The sequence below is a fragment of the Castor canadensis genome, chromosome 2 (genome assembly GCF_047511655.1).
Source record: "Castor canadensis chromosome 2, mCasCan1.hap1v2, whole genome shotgun sequence".
NCBI classification, from domain to species: domain Eukaryota; kingdom Metazoa; phylum Chordata; class Mammalia; order Rodentia; family Castoridae; genus Castor; species Castor canadensis.
Genome location: NC_133387.1, coordinates 34393038 through 34410511, shown reverse-complemented (window position 1 = coordinate 34410511; position 17474 = coordinate 34393038).

Here is a 17474-nt window from a genome sequence, read left to right as displayed (position 1 = left end):
TTCAGTTACTTTTTGGGATTCAGCATTCTCATCACTGATATGCAGAGTTTGTACTAGGTGCTTTGACAGTTATCTCCAAATGTCTGGCCACAGGGCAACTATATTAATTCCATTTTAATGTAGATTTTGCTGGTTTGTACTCTGAATTCCTAATTCTGAAAATTTTAATTAGTTTCTCTGTAAATTCTAGGTAAACTCAGAATTTGAAGGCACTGTTCCCTTTAAATTCTTCACTTACTTTCCTATGAAATCTTGATTCTTCTGGCCTCTGTCAAGTATTAGAAGTGAATATTCTTTCTTGGCACAAATAGTGTGGTGTCTTCTCAGTGAATTGTATTTCCTTTAAACAAAACATGTCTTTTTCCCCTTCATTGATTGTGGTACCTGATTCAGTCACGAGATATAGTTTATGTAGGTATTAGCAGCTCAGTGGAAAGAAGATTGCTTACTTAGTGAAAATGCTGGCACAGCCCTCTCTGCATGGGACAATAATGCATGTCATTCCAGGGAGGTCTGAGAAAATCCTTGCATCGGTCTTCTAGATGTATGTTCATAATCTCTAAAAATGCACACCTTTGCTTTTGGTCTACTACAGAGTTCTTTTTTAAAATCCTAAACCTTAAGAAAAAGAGAGAAAATATTGCAGAGCATAAGCTTTCTGGGGATACATGCATTAGAATTGTCAGTGAAAGCATCTGATGGTATGCACGGGCACTAAAATGAAATCCCAAAGCAATGAAAAATAAATGGAGGTAGGCTTAGAAGAACACACACCTTATCCCACTTTTGTTTCATATTGTTTTTATATCACAGTGAGTTTAGGTAGCAAACATCTGTAGAACCCATAAAGCATCTATTGTATCTTCATAGCTTGGTGACATAGAGAGCTAAGCTGAAGTTCAGTAAAGGAACTATCATTTGTAAAAAATGACGCGATAACATAACAGTGGTGGACCAAACAGAAACTGGATAGTTATAACAGTTGAATGTTCATACTGCGGTATTAAGTCAGCTTTTTACCACCGTGACAAAATACCTGATAAAAACAACTTTGAAGGACGGCATTTATTTTAGCTGAAATATTAGAGTTTGCCATTAGTCCAGGTTAACTTGATTACATTATTTCTGGACCTGTGGCAAGGCAGCATATCATAGTGGAAGGGAGCAGCAGAGGAGAGCTGTTCAATTCATGGCAGCCAGACAGCAGAGAGAGCAGGGGGGAAACCAGGGTCCCAACATATCCTTCAAATGCACTCTCCCATTAACCTTCTTCCTCCAACTAGGTCCACTGGAAAAATTTCTTCCATCTCTCAAAAATGCCATCAGGTGAAGATCAAGATTTTAGCACATGGCATCAAACTGATTTAAATTTTTCAATGATTTTTTTTTTGCTTTACAAATTTGAATGTTTTACAAGAGAAGACAGGGTAACCTCTTTTAGAAAAAGCATATGAAAATTAGACAAATTACAAAGTGCCTTTCACTAATTTAAGGAAGAAGAACAGATAATCAGCATCAACAAATCATTAGTTTAGAAATTTGTAACAACAAAATTAGACAGTGAATTGTTTGAAGTAAATATTATAATATCACTTACTAAATTAGGTGTTCTTCCAATATCTGCTGGATGACAGCCTCAGAAAACAATAAAACAAACTCCTCAAGAGAAGTTTTAGTTATAATTTATCACAAAATGCTGAATGATTCTGAAAACAGCCAAGAGTCCCAAATCAATAGCAAACATGGCTGGATTTTCTATCCATCACTCAGTAATATTAGAGAAGACACTTTATTTGGTGAAAGCAGCAATATTCTGTGCAATTTATGATGAGATTTGCTACTAGAGTTTATGAGCTTTATTGGGTAAAATTTTGTTATTGATTCTTTAAATGTTTTTTATTAAGCTACACATTTTAAAAATGTACAAAACTTGAGTATGTAGACTTTTACTCTTCTTCAGTTTCAGTAAGACATAGTGTTATCTTTCCCGGTGCTGATTCTAATCACTGGACACAGCCTTTAAAATCGATCCCACCTCATTCATTTCTCATTGTATCAGAACAAACAAGAGACATGAGAGTTGTACATTTTGTCAATTGTGAATAATGATTTAAAATATGTGGATATTGCCCAAAATCCTAAATTTAAATTAATCACCCCATAAGAGAATAATTTCCTGTCATGCTGTGTTCTTCAACTGAAGGGTTTTACCTTGGATGACTACATACTTCTATTCTAGTAAATGAGCATTAATAGAAGCACTTTGGGTAAAATAAAGTGAAAATGGAGCAGAATTTATTATATGAGCAAAAATTTTAGCAAAATTAGAATATATAAATGAGACAGTTGACTACCATAGAATTATGGAATGTGTTTCCATTTGAAAATTACACAGTTTTGATTAAACTTAGAAATGGCCCCAATGTATCCTTCTTTCAGATCTGATGAGTCTTTTCTGCTATCCAGGAGCTGCTGTTTTCTCCAGGTTGGACATTGTGCTTCTAGATTGCTGCTACCAATTATCTCTTTTCACCTGCATGAAACAGGTAAGTTGTACGAGGATTATGAACTGTATTCATCAGAAGTCACTTAGAAAGCCTCATCTTGGGCCAAATAGCTGCTGCATTTTTAGTGTTATTGTGTGCCAGGACCTTGTTGCTGTTCTCTGAATGGTCTGTTTTCCTGAGTTCATCTTGGTTCTTCTCTGTTGCCTTGTCTATCTGGCTCACCATTTTGTGTTATTTACAAATAATTTATGTCCCCATTGTCCCTAATGGGACCACATACCCTGTTCTGTACCTTGATGTTTGTCTTCTTGTATTGTTGTCCACTTGCTTAACTTCAGACTTTCTTTGTCAATAGGAAATCGCCAAATAAATAACTAACCCTGATACTGATATTGCATTTTCAAGTTGTCTTATTTTCATTGCCAGCTAGAGACCAATTTTTATTTGAGTACATCATGTGTAACACCTATTCTAATTGCTATAAAAAAGAAATTGCTCACAAACTGCAGATACAATCTGCAGACAGTATAGAGACTGTCTATAGAAGCATTAGATGGCAGCACATCCCAGAATTAGAAGTCCTGAAACTCAGGGAAGCTGCTCGTGTACAGCATTCAGTGTTTTCACTGGGCCTTGTTTCTTCCTCTCATAAGGGACACAAACCAGGTCCTACCTGGGGGGGAGTAAGTACCAGTGGGTTGGGGGAGGAGGTAGGGAAAGGTTATGGGAGGGTGAATATAATGCATACACTGTGTACACATGCATGTAAATGCAAAAAATGGTTCCTGTTGAGACTATTCCAGTAATGGGGGGAGGGGAGGATAAAGGAGAATCATGGACGGTGTGAATTCAAGTATGATATATTTGATATATTGTAAGAACTTTTGTACATACCTCAACCCAGCACAGCAATAACAAAAATTTGAAATTAAGAAAAAGGAAGTTAAAACAACTTGCCTGAAACATTGATCGTTCTTACACTTGGTGGAGGTTGAAGTTTAAGGAGGTCAATGTATGGGGAATAAGAAGGTCTTTTGGGTTAAACTTTTTGTTAACTTAATGTTAACTTGATAAGTCTATGTAAATATACAAATTGTATTCACCTAGGAAGAAGAGAATTTATCAATTAAATGATTCTGGGTGGATGTCCCCAGCTAACAGTTAGGATCTACCCACAATGTTTCATGGACAATGTCACATAAGCTATACAACTCTTAGATCTACAAAATGAAAATGATTCATGCTTGAAAGGTTAATTTTCTATGCAATGATCCTGTCAACCTTATTTAGAAACCTCGTGTATTTTGGGCCACCATGACTTATCCAACATGAGGAGAAACAGCTCTTGAAATCTCTGGTTTTTTGATAGAAACTGAATTGCATGTACTTCTAACATTATTTAGTAAAGCTTAATATTGGCTAAGATCTCTGATTCATGTGGATTGAGTTTGACATTCTGATTTTGTGAATTAGCCCAAAGGTTTTGGTTTTAGTGTCAACTCTCTATTTGAATGCTTGTTTCTGCAATTTTTTCTTGTGGCCTTTGGAAAAGTTACCTAATGCAGAATTAATTTCCATATTGATTATATGGAGTTTAGGAATAGTTTTTGTTTGAATAGTTCATGCAAAATGTATCTCTAACACTATGGTTGAACCTATGTCTGATATTATTATTAGGATTTAGATCAAGAGCTGGGCCACAATGGTAACTAAAAATTATCACGCATTTAGTGAAGAGCAGGCACTGGACCACACACTTCAAGTCATTGCTTTGCTAGAGGGTGGAGGTACAGTTTAGCTGTAGAGTGCTTCTCTAGCATGCATGAGGAACTGAGTTAAATCCCAGCCCATCCCAATGGTTTATGAAACGAATTGCTTCAGGTGTAGAGAAAACTAAAAGTAGTGTCTTTTTTTTCCTTTTAAAACTTACATAAACGCACATTACCCTTCACACCCCCCCAATTGAATGGCTCTAGGCCTTTGATACTCAAAATGTCACCACAAAATTGACATCACCTGGAACTTTGTAGAAATGCAGATTCTGCAATGTATGTATGTATGTATGTATGTATGAAATAAGCATGACTTCCACTGAAAATGGTAAATAAAAAAGAGAGGTGGGATGGAGAGGGAATATGAAAGAGTAACGGAGGGGTGAATTTAATCAAAGTGCACTATGCGCATGTATGGATATATCACAAAGCAGCTCTTTTGTATAATTAATATAGACCATAAAAATAAAATAAAATGCAGACTCTGACTCTACCAAGCAAATGCTCATTAAATATCTGCATTTTAATGATGCCTGTTCCACAATGAAATTTATGGGTGCTATATTTTTAAAACTCCATTTTTGTCTGTTTTAGATGTTTTTTTCCCATATCATTTTATCAAATATACCTGTGATTATTTCTGAATAAATCCATTATGTATTTCATCAGATTGCCATTGCACTTTGTGGCTTAATGTTCACCTACAAGTTGAGCACAATTTCATGACTGTTCTCTTCTAGTAGTAAGAAAGGCGAAATGTAAGAAAAAAAGGTAAGACTTTAAGTAGAAGAAAACCTTCCATAATTGAGCTATGATTTTTCTCCTGGTAGATCTACTATGCAATCTCAATGAAAATGTGAAGTTAAAAATCACATGGAATTTAAGCTTATCAATAGTTTTAAGTAGAAATAAATCTAATATTTCCACTATCTGCATTTTCTTTTACTTGACTCCTTATAAATAGAAAATGAGCTCTGCAAGAAAAACACTTGGTAATTAGTAATAGTCACTTGTTTTAGGAATCCTTTGAATATAATTTAGCTCAATTTTACTATAATATCTTTCTTGTTCAGTTCTATGATTTTTGAAATATTTTGTGGAAGTTTTATCATACAATTTTATGGAACAGATTTTGTTGGAGAAAGTTGTGCTGCTTGGTCACTTTATTGATGAGGAGAATACTTGGAACACTAACTTTTTTTGTTTATGATAATGCAAACTTCTAAGCACATTAAGTCAATTACTGAGTCAATGATGATAATCATAAAAGCAGTACATTATTACTTTAAAAATGGGTGCAATATGGGGAAGCATTAAGATAGTAAATTAAGGGGAAATATCCTCAAATAATCTTCAATTTGTAAAAACAATAGCCAGATGCCAGTTTTAATTCTCAATCTGTCCTGGGAAAGTAGAGAACAGCTTTAGGGCTATAGAGATAAATGAAAACAACTAAAAAGAGAACAGAGCCTATTCATTCCAAGCAAGCTACGGCATGGTTGTGAGCAAGCATCACTTTTATCAGACTCAAAGGCAGCTAGGGAAGCAAGGAAGCTTCATAGTGAACAAGAATGGAGGACTCAGTTGTGTACTGGTTGGAGATCATTGCCATGGGGCATTTAAAGATAGAAAAGTTAGGATATCTTTCATGATTGGTTTGAAGAGTATATCAGGTTGATTCTGCATTGGAAGTAGAGGCAAAAATTAGGGAAGCTGTCAATCGATAGCTAATTCCTGCTTCTTTTGTGCCAATGACTACAGAAGTTTTGGTTTGTTTACTGGCTGGTTGCTGCAAAGACTGTGGGTCAGAGTTCTGTGGTCACATACAACCTGACAATTTTCTGTATACTGTTTTTCAGGGCAGAATCTAAATTGTTGACATGAAATGACTGAAAATATAAAACCCTCTATTAATTATGCCAAAAAAACCCCCACAGCATAATGTCCCTAAATAGATTTAGGTCATGTTCTCAAATATTAAAAATCATTAAACTTGGGCACCAGTGGTACATGCCTATAATCCTGGCTACTTGGAAGTTGGAGATTGGGAGGGTCATGTTTCAAGGTCAGCCAGGGCAAAAATTTCCAGAGATCCCATCTCATTCAATAACTGGGCACATTGGGGGCACACCTGTCACTAGAACTACAAGGGAGACTGAATTTGGGAGGATTTATGTCCCAGACTATCGTGGGGGGAAAAATTTGCAAGATCCAATCTCAACAGAGATAGCTGGGTGGTGGCATGTGCCTCTCCTCCTAGATATTGCAGGAAGCTTGAAATAGGAGATTGCTTCAAATAGACTGACTTGGGCAAATAAATGAGGTCCTATCTCCAAAATAACAAGAAGAAAAAGGGTTGGAGGCATGGTCAAGTAGTGGAGAGCTTGCTTAGCAAACACAAAGCCCTGAGTTCAAACCCCAGTACTGCCAAAAGAAAAAAAAAAGAAGTTCATTTAAAAATACACAGATAAGCATGAAAATACTTGCATTTGTGAGTAAAATGCTTCCTACCAGAGTTGCAAGAGAAATAACAAGTCAGCACTATTTTTGAAGTAATTTGACAACTGTTATTTTCTATCTCCTTTGGACCTCAGAATAAAGATGCAGCTGGGATTTTGGAGAGGAAATTTAAAAAGACTGAAATTTATAAGTAGCATTGATAAAACTCAGAGTCATTAATGTAACACTGACAGTAGTGGAAGGACAGTGGAGGGAGAGGGAGAGATTTGTCAGTGTGGTAGCAAACTCTGATGATAATTGTAGGATGCATTGAGAAACGAATCAATGAAGACATTTCAACTATTGTTTGAGAATGTACACAGTTCTAAGCATTGTGTTACAGGATTGTGATTTCCAAAAACCTGAAACAGTTTGGACTTCATGGAAGTTACTGTGAGTAGGAAAATTCAGTCACCTTTATCCAAATACAAATATCCACAATCTCAATGTGACAGTGTCCTTTTGCTAAAGTATATTTTCAGCTGTTTGATGAGTCATCATTCTAGTTTTAAAGGATAGTGAGTTTCTCAGCTTTAAAGAGAAAATTATAGAAATTCTATTTCTTATGCAAATTGCAAAAACAAATGTTAAACAAAAATAAAACTGATCTTACTATAAAGTGATTAAAACTTACAACCTTTGAACTTAGGGAGAAAATGCTCCATATAAAATCCACCTGCGTTTGTGAAAGTATAGATGGTACAGCACTTTAGAGGCAGGACTCATGTGTCCTGTGAGAGAAAGACACATTGACCAAGAGATGAATGTTTTAAAAACTTCATTAATGAAAGAACTGAAGATGAAGAGGAAAATATGAGTGAGTATAATAGCATTTTGAAAAAATGGAAAGAAAGAGAAATGTTAAAGTTTTGTGGGAAAATATATTTGTTTAAAACCCACATGTTTTCAGTGACTTGATTTTTCTACCAATTCACAGGTAAGACTTATTTGTAGGTTTAAATGGATAATTATTCAGTCAAAGAAACCATTTAGAGTTACAGAATGAACAAGTAGATGCTTTATTTGCCAGAAGGAATTTCATTATTTGATTAAAATGACTATTGAACATTTTAAACAAAATAATATTTAGGTACTTCATGTGATGATATTGTCCCTTTTTTTGGACCTAGTCATGACTTAAGGTCATTTAAGTTCTAGGTACCACTTTAAGCCCTGACAGTGATTCTCATAAAACATCGTCTTCCCATGAACATATAGATTAGCAATTTCCAATAGAAATTAAATGCAAGACACAAATGTATACTCCATGTATAATTTGAAAATTTCTAGCAGCCACATAGAAAACTGAAAATAAACATGTATATTTTTAAAAGGAATATTTTTCATTTAAACTAATATGTCAAATTATTGGGTTGTTTTTGCTATGGATTTAACATAACATTATTGAAATATTTTCCATATTTTTCCCTAGTAATTTTTGAAATCCAGTGTGTATTTTATACTAATAGGACATTTAAGTTAGATAAACTATTTCCTGTTCTTAATTAACTCATGTGTCTAGCGGTCTTTATAATGAACAACAGAGCTCTAGATCTTTTACTTATTCCAAGTTTTCATCTGATTTTGACAATCACTTGAGCAAAATTTATAAGTTAGACCTTGCCTATGCATAGAAATGCAGACAAAGGGGAATATATAACTATATAAAAATGGAAACTCTTTAGTTTTTCCTTAATTTAAAAAATAATATTTACTTTTATTTCCAGTTATAAATTTATAAAAAATATTTTGCATGATGCTATTATGATTCTAAATTTGGAAGATGATCTTCAGGAAGATGTTAATTTGTTTTCTTTTAATAAATGTTCTTGAAAAACACTACAGTTTTGATTGCTACAATAAAATATTACTATTAGCCCAAAACAAAGTTCAGGACCATGTTTAAGAGAAACAGGTTTTATAATAAGTAGAGAAAATAAAAGAATACAGATTTCACAGTTACAGGGTCATCCTTTTAATTAGGAAGATTTAGCAGTTTTGGACATTAGTTGGCAAAAGAACGGGAATAATCTAAGGAGGACTTGTAGTGACCCATAAATCTGTGTATTAAAGCTGTTAGGTTGATTAATTTGTTTGTAATAATTCGACATGCTATATTTGGACTCACTGAACTCCTGAAGTCTACCTGATTGTTGAGAATTATTATTTTTCTATTCTACATTTCTATTCTTTTAGTGACTCTAATCTTTAATGTTGACATCCAGCTAATTTGCAGTTGTCTTTAGAGAATGGATAGGATAGATATGCCCAAAAATTCTGTGTATAGGTATGTTATATCAGAAAGTAATCTTCTCCAAAACTGTGTTACCTAGTCATTTAGTGCTTTACATATTATAATTACAGGATATAGTACAATTAAGTGAATAGTAAGTTAGTATAAATGCCAACACTTGATGCTAAATCATTGTCAATAGAGTTTGAGAAAACCTCTGAACTATATGGTATATGGCCAAGAAAGTTATGTCCATGAAGGTGAACTAGTTCTTCTTCATCCATGACCATTATTTATACATAATTAAAATGAGTTAAAAATAAATTTATGCCCTCATGAAAAACTAATTAAAATACCTGTTAGATGTGGTGTGACTTGCCAGGCCTTTCCTTCATCAGATAAGAAATAGAACTTATTTTTATCAGACAAGACAATATCATCTTTTTTATTATATATATTAATTGTGAAATAATGAGTTTCATTATGAAATTTTCATACAAGTATGTAATGTATTTTGAGCATATTCATACCTATTACCTTCTCTCATCCTCCCTTCCACCCTCCAGCTGGTCTCTTTTCTCTTCCAAATAGTCTCCATTCTTCCATGTCTTTATTTTTTTTTAATATAGATTCCACATATGAGAGAAAACAGTGTTTGTCTTCTGACTTGGCTTATTTTTGTGAATGTGATCTAGCCTTTCATTCACTTTCTTGCACACAACATACTTTGTTCTTTTTGATGGCTGAATATCATTTTATTTTTTCTTAATCTTATAAAAGAAGCATGAAAAGCTGGGTAGTGGCTCACAATTGTAATCCCAGCTATGCAGAAAGTGGAGATGGGGAAGATCATGGTTTGAAGTCGGTCCAGGCAAAAAATTAGGAAGACCCCATCTCAACCAAAAAACTCAAGTGTGGTGGTACTTGGCTGTGGTTTCAGGTACAGCTGAGGACAAAAATGCAGTACCTTTCCTGAGAAATAAAGCAAGAAATGGCTAGTGTGTGCCTCAAGTGGTAGAACTCCTGCCTAGCAAGCATGAGGCCCTGTGTTCAAACCGAGTATCACCGCCCAAAAAAATGCTACATTATGCTTAATTAATCAAGGCTAACAATTATATGCAAATGTAAACATAAGCTCTTACAACGTTTCAAATGCTGTTTTAGAATTTTTTTGCAGGGTATATACATTATATTTCACATCCTTTCTATTGGAGATATCTATAATTTCATATAATTTCTAAAACTCTCAAATCTTAATTTACATTTTATTGAGCTCTTTTGTCACCTTCCTCTTCTTGCCTTGATCCTATTAATGAGGTAATCTCACTGCCTATACATGTCTTATCTGTACACTTCTTCCTTCATCATCTTTGCACATGGCCTTAGTCAGGCTTTTCCTGCCCTCTTCATCTGACTGACACCTAGCCAACCCTCAAGATTTTGCTCAGAAGACAGCATTACAAGAAGCCTCCCTCAACCTCCATTTAATTTAGGTATTCTACTCCCCTCAAAAATCACAAAGTAGGAATGCTTAGTAGTATGACAACCCTTTTCCTCCACTAGGCTGTCAACTCCTGGAAGCATGAGATGTGGCTTAGCTATATATCCAGCCTCAGTGCTGAGACACATTGCACTCATTGTTGGATAAATCAGTGAATGTTGGGTGGATGTTGAATGAATGAAACACACATGGTATGCTTTGCTCAGGTACACTTCAATTTACAATCTCTCTATATGAGAAGAGACATGGAAATTAAAATCGCATAGTAAAAAGAAGTATTTCATTTGGTTTGAGTTTGAAAATTAATTCCAAGGTTATTATTGTTACAGAAGTTCTTTGTTCTTAAACATATACAAAAGTACACATAATTTTGCTTATGATTTGGAGAAGAATGAACAATATTTTATTAACTGGAGATTAAGGAAGTGTTTTGTCTTTATTTTTATTGTCTTAACCTTAAACTGAGATAATTTTTAGCTGTTAGAATAATTTTTTTATGTGTTAGCATGGCATGTTTAGATTTACTATCTTTGATCATAACTGCTTGGTAAGAAATGTACCCTTTTGTAAAGAAGATTCTATTGTCTGGAAAAAAAACTTATTTTGTGTAAGTGTACATTTATGCCCATCCCAAATCCCGAGCAGCCACTTTTGTCTTTTAACATTGTTAGCTTCCTCACTGGGCCATTGTTTTCAAAATAGTTGGAGAAACATTCCAAGAAATACTAAAACTGTCTCTGTAATCATTGTATTGAGTGATGCTTAGAGCTTGCACATTTGTTTGAAAATAACTAATGACCTTGGACTTTTTCCAGACATCATACACACTTGGAATATTTATTTTTATTCAGGAAAATGGCATAAACACATGTCTCTTTTCTTAAAGAAAAGCTGTCTTACTTCACCTCATACATGGACTCAATAAACTCAACGATAAAGTAGTGTTGATTATTGCTTTGCACAGTTGTAGCAGCCTCATTAGTTTCACTACATAGCTTGAAATGGTTTCATGCCAAATTAAAAATGTAGGTCATTCAAAGGACTAATGGTGCAGGTTCAGCATGAAGTGGTTTTAAGCTCGCCCACAGCCAACATTATTTTATCTTATTCTATTGTGAAGCATTTCTCGTAATGGTTATAATTTTATATGTCATTTTTATGAAAGCATTTTGTAATTGCATTGTTAGAAACACATGCCTTACATGTTCACCAGATTGTGAAATGTTTAAGGCAGTAATTGTCAGTGCCTGATAAAGTCTTTAGAAGCTTTTCTCCTTTATTTCATGAAATAGGTAGAAGTTTATTATTTGCTAAAAAGCATTCCATTGAATGATAATTCTATCATCTCTGAGTTTCTGCTACTTGAGAAGGAACAGATAATTAAGTAAAGTCGGGGAACTATAAGTAAAACTCTTTGATATAGATTTCAACATTATACTACAGGAGTACTCAAAGTCTGTTTTATGCAAAATTCAAGTTATTTATTTGATTTTATTCGTGTTATTTTTAAGCTTGCTAGCCAAGCTTTTGCCTGTTGAGCTCAGACTGCAATCCCTCCAATCTTAGTCTCCTGTAGCTTGGATTATAGAAATGAGCCATCATGCCCAGAAAATTAATTATTTTTTGATGCATGACACAGTTATATATCTCAAATGTCAAAAGTATAAAGACATATAAGGAAATATGTACAGTTATGCTCTACATACACTATCCCTTTCTTCTGTTTAGATGTTTGCTGTCTTTAAATATTACCTCTTTATATTGAGGAACAAAAACATGTGCATATATGAATATGTTTTCCTTTTAACATAAATATTAACAAATCATTTAGATTTTTATCATGTGTTCCTCACTTAATGTGCTTATACATGCTAATGTTAACATTGAATTTTGGAATTTTGCATTGTAATCATTAATTGATCATTTTAGCTTTATTTTGTTACACAGTTTTGGGCACATGTTGGTATCAATGGCACATTGATACACAGTTTTGGGCACATTGTCTGCTTAAAATTAGAAAACTAAATCATAAATTAAGTTCTGAAATAATTTAAAGAGCATTAGAATTATATGGCCCTTAGATATTTGGTTAAGTTCTATGAAAGTATTTATATCATGAGATTTTCTAGAAGGCAAATCTTGAAATAATATTTGTATTACCCACATGGAAATCAGGTGATTAGACTAGTCTCCTGGAGGCAATTTTGTTAAGTTACATTTTTCTAAACATTATTCACTTCACGAGTTCTTCTAACATATTAGTAAATAATTTAGTAAAACACCTTCCATTTCATATTTTGCATAGTTATTTTCCTTTCTTCATCATTTTAAGCATGAATACTCTTTCATCCCAATGATTATTGTAGTTCCTAAGTTATCTCTTGTTATCATGATTTTGGAAGGTACAGTTTTAAGAACTATCTACTAAATCTAGTTTGTATTTTTTTCTTCTTTGTTGGATTCTGTTTTATATACATTCATTCCCATGCTTGTATTCAGAGTATTTCTCTTGTAGTACATTTTTTTGCTATAAACATTTATTTTATTGTTTGGTTTTAATTAACATAAGCATTTATAGGTTTTAGAATTTTCCTAACAATATTGATTTACCTGCATTATATACATTCTTAAATAAAACAGAATATTTCCTTTATCATTGTTTTCAGGATAAGCTGAATGTTTTATTTGTCTCCAGAGTTTGTAAAAGCTAGTTTTAAAATCTTTGCAGAGAAAGATCTTCTCGTTTCTTGCTTTTATTACTAACTTCTTTTTTAAATATATGTATATATATTTTATCCCCTCCTCCATGCATTCCTAGAACAGTCTCAACAGGTCTCATTTTTCCATTTGCATACATGTGTACACAGTAGTTGAACAATTTTCACCCTCCTACACCCTTTCCCCACCTCCTCCCCCATCCAACTAGTACCTGACTCCCAAGTCAGGACTTGTTCTGCCCTCCTGTTCTCTGATTTTATAAAAGAAAGAAACTAACATTTTTGTTTGTTTGAGATAGCTTCACAGAGAGTTTCCTTATTACATTTCCATGTATAGATGTATTATAAATCAAATTGTTACATCTCTATTTTCCTTCTTTCTACCTTAATCCCCTTCTTACGGTGGCTTTAACAGGTTTAAAAATTCCTTATTCATTCTTATATAGAGTACATCAACCATATTCACCTTCTTAACTTCCTTCTTTTACCCTTCCCCTCTCATATGTGACCTCACCTTAAAATGCACATTAAGCTTTGACCTCACTCCCTTTAGAATGGCTACCATCAAGAATACAAACAGCAATAAATGTTGGCAAGGATGTGAGGAAAAAAAACTCATGCACTGCTGGTGTGAGTGTCAATTAATACAACCATTGTGAGAAACAGAGGATCCTCAAACAATGGAATATACAACTGTCATATCTAGCAATTCACTCCTAGGGATACAACTGAAGGAATCTATGTCAGGTTACAATAAGGCACCTGCACACCTATGTTTATAGCTAAGCTAAAGAAATAGCCAAGATGCCCCACAACTTACGAATGGGTTAAGAAAATTTGTTATTTATATTATTCCTAATTTCTAACATTGTTGTATTAAGGTCAGAAGATGCAGATTATACCTGTTATGTGTTTACTTTTAAAAGTATTACAGTGGTATTTTGTTGTTTCGTATGACTTTGGTGTTCCTAAAGTTCATTTGTATTGACATGTTTTAAAAACATCTGCAGAATATTATATTGCATATAAGCACACATGCTCTTATGTATGACTATATATAGATGCATACATTTATATGCACATATGATCTAACATAATTCATTGATATTATGGCACTTATTTCTCCTTCTATCTCAATAGTTCATTCTTTTTTAGTTTGTTTGTTTACTGTGCTGGGTATTGAACCCAGTAAGCACTGACTATACACAAAGCCCTCTTGTTCTTATTTAGGTTATTTCATTTAAGGCACTTTGTAGCCTTAGAGATTTGAAAAAATGTCTTATACTTTTGCACTTTCAACTTTCTTCTCATTCTTTATGTCTAATTACTATTTAATGAATGTACCTTAATGTATTTGGCAGATACATTTTCATAATAGTTAAATGCTGGTATTCTTTAGTATTGAAACACTGAAAATTTTCTTAACCTTATAATGTTTCATTTGGCCAATTTTAAGATAATGATTCCTTTCATTTTTCTTTCTTCCTCCCTCCTTTCTCCCTTTTGCTCCTATCTCTGCCTTCCTTCTTTCCTTCAATTCCGTGTTCCTTTCCTCTGTTCTTTTTATTTCTTTCCTTCCTTCCTTCTTTTTGGTATATATTTGTCATTTATTTATTTATTTATTTATTCATTCATTCATTCATTTATGCATCTCACTATGCAACCCAGGCTGGCCACAACCACGTGATCATTTTGCATCTGACTCCTGAACTCTGAGATTACAGATATTTGGGGCTATGTCTTTTACATTTAATTCTATCCTTTTATTGTTAACTTTTTATGAATTACTTTTTACTTGTGCTTTTGTATGTAGTCAGGTTTGGTTTTGATTTGTTATTACCTTGAAATATTATCTGTTAAAAGGATGCATGACAGGTATTTTTCATAGTTTGGGCTCATTCAGTTGAAATAAGAATGTTAACATATAACCAATTTATTTTTCTTTTTTATTAATGTGTGTATATTTCTTTTATATTTCAAAAGACTTATATTTCTCTGATGTGAATTCATTTATAATCACATTTATTCAAATACAATAGCCTCCATTAATTTAGAAACATTGATTAGAACTCTTTATGAGTAATAATTAGTGCAATAGCATTGTTGCAGATACTTTCCTTTACTTTTTGCAAGGAAGACCACTAACTTAACAATTTTGATCCCAAACCAGATTTCTCCTTAGAGTCATCTGACACACATATCTTTTGGAAGTTCTCCTCTATTGCAGATATTGTCTATAGATCTCATATTTCAATGAATCTCAACATTTCTCCCCTACTTAATTTCTACCATTGCTGTAGGAAAATCTACTGCAGTTAACTTCAAATTGCTCCTCCATACAAGCATCTGTTCCTCTCCAGTATACATTTAGTATTCAGTGTATTTTTGAAACATAAGTATTATATTTCATAATCTCCCAAGTGACTTTCTTCCTTACATTTTTTAATTGACCTGGAAGGCATTGCATAGCCCAGTGCTGCATTCTTCTCTTATCTGGGAGACTGCTTTGCCTCAGCAGTAAAGATATATTTTAAACCTCTCATATTGTGACATTTTTTCTATGGCTATGGAGCATTTACTCATTTACTCAACAAATGTACTTTTCGTATGCTGGAAAATATTTTTAATGTTTCTAGTTATGCAATTCAGAATTCTTTCCCTGTTGGTTTATACCCATTTGCTTTAATTGTCTAATAGTCATCTCACATTTCTAATTTATTCAATATGTATCTCATACAAAAAAACCTGCTTTCATAGATCATGAAGTTAACCAGAATAATGAGCTAGATACATACATATTTTGGGGAAATATGGTGCTTTAGCCCACATGTTATGTCTTGCTTTCATCACTGCTATTCAGTGTTGGCAATTTTCAGTTTCCAAAAAAATGAAATAGAATAAATGTTACATCTATTGCTACATGAATTTGTCAATAGGAACACTTAAAATTGCTCCCTCCTTGGATGGATCTTAACAGATTTTTCCTTTACAAATAGAATGTCAATGATTTTAGAGTTTGTGGCATACACCATAGACATCTGCACAATGAATGTCTATAAAATACTCTGTTTATAGAGATGGGAATTACCAAATGGGTCCCTTTGGAAAGGCCATCGATTTCATTTTACATCTTTCCATAATTGTTGTTTACATGCAACATCAGAGAATGCAGAACAAAAATGACTCAGTCAGTCATGAATATGTTAGAGAAGGTACACCTGCCTTGTCATAGGCACCACTTCCTTTGGGAAAAATAAGATTTTTGCATGTCTAGCATAAAAGAAGAAAATATAGTCTTGTTAGAGAAAATTCTTATTGTAGTAGAAGATCGTATCCCTAACATTCAGAACTTAGATTTAGTCACACCTCTGTCATGTATTTATTTCTTTCTGTGCATTTTTCACTTCCATGAGTGCTCCTTCTTAATATTTAAAATAGAAAGGATGTAATTTCAAGTTTTCTACATCTTAGGCACTTGTGGTCTTATTGCTGGAAGTAAAGTCAGGGTGAGTCACATTCTTTATGATTATCATAGGTAAAATATCTCAACCTAGACACAGTAATTGTTTTAATTTAATAATACATATTTATTGAGAAACAAATCCTAAGAAATTATGTTTCTTAACTGATTTTATACTAGGTAAGGCAATATATATAAAGTAGGCATGAACCTTAGACAGACAAAAGGGCCTAAGAGATTTTAAGGTTGGCCTCTGGATCCAAACATCCTGATCTGGCATACTGTTGTGTCACTTAAGAGTTTTGTGGTCTTACACAAGTAATTCACCATCTTGTGGGGTAGTTTCCTCATTGGTCCAAAAAGGATTATGCCAACTTCCTTATAGCATTCTAAAAATAACTAAATGAGCATTAAACTGCCTGACATATAGTAAGACCTCCATTGTTATTATCATTATTATTATTATTACAACTATTACAATGTAGCTATCCACTTATTAATTTGTAAAGTAGTTTGCTCAGTAGTTTGGTTTGATATGGTCCTTCTTTGATATATAGCTGGTCTGTTTAGAAATAAACTGAAATGTGAAAGTTTTGGACCAGTAAAGAAATCCACAACAATACGTCTATTTGAGAAAAATATTTCTTACTTCATCCAGTTATCTATTATACTGAGAACGTATTTGACCTCACACAACACACACAAATGCAAACTTATTTCTTCATTCGTTCATTCATTCTTATAAATATCCTTAGTATATAAGCTTTAGTTAAACAAACAAGAAA